Below are 3,929 nucleotides of genomic sequence, written 5' to 3' on the forward strand. Positions count from 1 at the left end.
CCAGAACTGGCTTTGAGTTATACACCAGAAGAAGATCTCCGAGGCTGAGGGAGGGGGGCGGTCAGGACAATTTCCATCAAGGACAATTTTTTGGGGGGGTGTATGAAGAAGTTGCCAGCTGGTTTTCACACGGCAGTTGCTTGTCTTCACAGCGGTAAAGGTGGCCATTGTTATCTACTTCTCAACAGGTGGTTTGGAAGGACGCTGCGTTTTGCAGGCTGCCTGCACACTCTGCAGATACCGGAATAAAATTTCTGCGACTTGGGTCGTCACCGGTGAAATCTAGAGAGCCTGTTCCAAAGAACTCAGTGTTTTAAAAAAAGAGATTTTGGCAGAGAGCCCTGCAGCTCACTGCTAGAACACCTGCTTTGCATGCAGAAGGTCCCAGGGTCTATCCCTGGGTATCTCCTGGTAGAGTTGGCAGAGGCTGCTGCCTGAAACCCTGGAGAGCTGCTGCCAGCCAGTGTTGACAATACTAGCTAGATGAACCCAATGGTCTGAGTTGATGTAAGACACCTTCCTATTTTCCACTATGGGAGGTGGTACACATCCATCTAACCCAGGGGTCAGCAAACCTTTTCAGCAGGGGGCTGGTCCACTATCCCTCAGACCTTGTGGGGGGCCGGACTATATTCTGGGAGGGAAACAACGAATTCCTATGCCCCAAAAATATTTTCTTTTTTTTAATAAATTTTTATTGGTTTTCCAACATAAATTAAACACATTACAATTCACAATACATAAACAAACAAACATATAAACACGTATAATTTCATAACCTCTTTTTCATAAACCTTATTTCACCGACTTCGCCATGCCTCCCTTTTCTGCATCCCTATTTTAAAATTTTCTTCAGCAACCCCTCACTTCAATTAACTTATAACTCACTTTCTTTAATCCTTCTTCTCTTACCCAGTCATTTACAGCTGTAATTCTGTTTTTTTTCATTACCCTTGACATCTTAGCACTCATTAATTTTATAACAGTTCTTAAGGTAAACTTTGTATTTCTTCCAATCTTCTTCCACTGTCTCTTTTCCTTGGTCACGGATTCTGCCAGTCATCTCAGCCAGTCCCATGTAGTCTATCACCTTCGTCTGCCATTCTTCCAGCGTGGGTAGTTCTTGTGTCTTCCAATACTTTGCTAAAAGAACTCTTGCTGCTGTTGTAGCATACATAAAGAACATCCTATCTTTCCTTGACACCAATTGGCCTACCATGCCCAGGAGAAAAGCTTCTGGTTTCTTATGAAAGGTGCACTTAAGAACCTTCTTAATTTCATTATAGATCATTTCCCAGAAGACCTTAATCCTTCCTATGCCCCACAAATAAACCAGAGATGCATTTTAAATAAAAGCACACATTCTACTCATGCAAAAACACCAGGAAGGCCCCCAAAATAACCCAGAGATGCATTTTAAATAAAAGGACACATTTTACTCGTGTAAAAACACACTGATTCCCGGACCATCTGCGGGCCGGATTGAGAAGGCAATTGGGCCAGATCCGGCCCCTGGGCCTTAGTTTGCCTACCCATGATCTAACCTTTAGGGATGTGCATCGATGCTAGAAGAGGATATATTTATTAGCTATTATCCTTCCTTTCTTGCATTTTTGTGTTCAGCAGAATGCGTCACTTTGTAGCTGAAAAGGGAAGCTTAGGTAGGCGAGTTTTAGCCTTTCAGTTCAAGTAATCCAGGATGTTTTAAGGCAGGCTGGATTTTCCTGGTATTGCCCTCTTTTGTCCCCACTTAAAACCACACAAACAAGCCTGTAAAAGGTAAAAAATAGCGTTTACTCACTCAGAATGCTTGCTGAAGAGTAACAGACACAGCAGCTTGGTTCAGGCAGGCTTAAAATGGTAATTCAGCTAGTTCAAAGTCTGTCTTAAGATGGAATGTGGTGGAAGAGCAAAGAGGAAGTACGCAAGCAGGTGAGACGATTATATATGTGGCTATACCCTCCCGCTGTCAGGGCACAGGTGGGAGTGGCGCTCAGGGTGTTCTCTAGCAAATTTAGAAGAAAACTCTCTGAGCTTTGGCTCCTATCATTGCCTATCTAGCAAACATGCATTGTTGGTTGGACTGCATTGCTAAGATCGCACATATCCACTGGTAGCTTTTGATTTTGCACAGCCCTCTTCCGGAAGCATCCACTCTAGAGGCTGTCAGTAGACCTTGTGGTAGCAGCCTAATAATAATAATAATAATAATAATAATAATAATAATTTATTTATACCCTGCTCATCTGGCTGAGTTTCCCCAGCCATTCTGGGTGGCTCCCAACAGAATATTAAGGTAAAGGTAAAGGGACCCCTGACCATTAGGTCCAGCCGTGACTGACTCTGGGGTTGTGGCGCTCATCTCACTTTACTGGCCGAGGGAGCCGGAGTACAGCTTCCGGGTCATGTGGCCAGCATGACTAAGCCGCTTCTGGCGAACCAGAGCAGCACCCGGAAACGCCGTTTACCTTCCCGCCGGAGTGGTACCTATTTATATACTTGCACTTTGACGTGCTTTCAAACTCCTAGGTTGGCAGGAGCAGGGACCAAGCAACAGGAGCTCACCCCATCGCGGGGATTCGAACTGCCGACCTTCTGGTCGGCAAGTCCTAGGCTCTGTGGTTTAACCCACAGCGCCACCCGAGTCCCAACAGAATATTAAAAAAACGGAATATTAAAAACATGATAAAACATCAGACATTAAAAACTTCCCTAAACAGGGCTGCCTTCAGATGTTTTCTAAAAGTCAGATAGTTGCTTATTTCCTTGAATTACTTATACCCCGCCCATCTGGCTGGGTTTCCCCAACCACTCTGCGTGGCTTCCAACAGGAGATTAAAAATACATTAATACATCAGTCATTAAAAAACTTCCTTAAACAGGGCTGCCTTCAGATGTCTTCTAAACGTCAGATAGTTGTTTATTTCCTTGACATCTGATGGCAGGGCATTCCACAGGGCAGGCGCCACCACCGAGAAGGCCCTGGTTCTGTGGTTCTGCCTGGTTCCCTGTAATCTCACTTCTCGCAGGGAGGGAACCACCAGAATGCCCTTGGAGCAGGACCTCCATGTCCGGGCTGGACAATGGGGGTGGAGACGCTCCTTCAGGTATACTGGACTGGGGCGATTTAGGGCTTTCAAGTTCAGCACCAACACTTTGATTTGTGCTCGGAAATGTACTGGGAGCCAGTGTAGGTCCTTCAGGACCAGTGTTATATGGTCTTGGCAGCTTCTCCCAGTCACCAGTTTAGCTGCCGCATTCTGAGCTGGAGATCTCCCTGTTAAAATAAAGTAAGGCCCTAGTCCTCATGTTTCAATTGGGAACATAGGAAGCTGTCTTATTCTGAGTCAGAGCCTGGTTCATCCGGCTCAGCATAGTAGTGTTCGCTAGCTGGCAGTGGGTTTCAGATGGAGAAGTTTTCCCTAACCCTAACTGGAGACTGAACTCACGGACCTTCTGTGCACGGAACGAATGATTTCCTCCTGAGCTAGAAATCGCCCCTTTGTCTCTCATCAAGGACAATGCCTCTGCAAAGAAAGAAAGGGTTTCTTCACACAGTGTACAGGTCGACTTGCTACTCCTAAGCTATAAAAGAGGATTTGACAAATGCGCAGAGGTGAAGGCTGTCATCTGAACCGTATGGTCCAGCTCCACGCTTGGAGGCAGGAACGCTTCTGAATTTTAGCTGTCAGAAACCACAAGAGTGGAAAGTGTTTCTGCTGCACTCGAGTCCTGCTTGAGGGCATTTGGCTGGCCGCAGATGGAGCACCGAGCTAGACCGCCACGTGGCCCTGATCCTGCAGGGCTCTTCAGATACTTGCCCGCCCTATGCCGCAAGGGAGTCCGAGCTCAGCATGGGGCTTGGCTAACAGCATCGCAGGTGCACACATGTCCCCTGTCACAAGCTTTCGTGCAACCCATAATATTCC

The sequence above is a fragment of the Podarcis raffonei genome, chromosome 16 (genome assembly GCF_027172205.1).
Source record: "Podarcis raffonei isolate rPodRaf1 chromosome 16, rPodRaf1.pri, whole genome shotgun sequence".
In the NCBI taxonomy this organism is placed as follows: domain Eukaryota; kingdom Metazoa; phylum Chordata; class Lepidosauria; order Squamata; family Lacertidae; genus Podarcis; species Podarcis raffonei.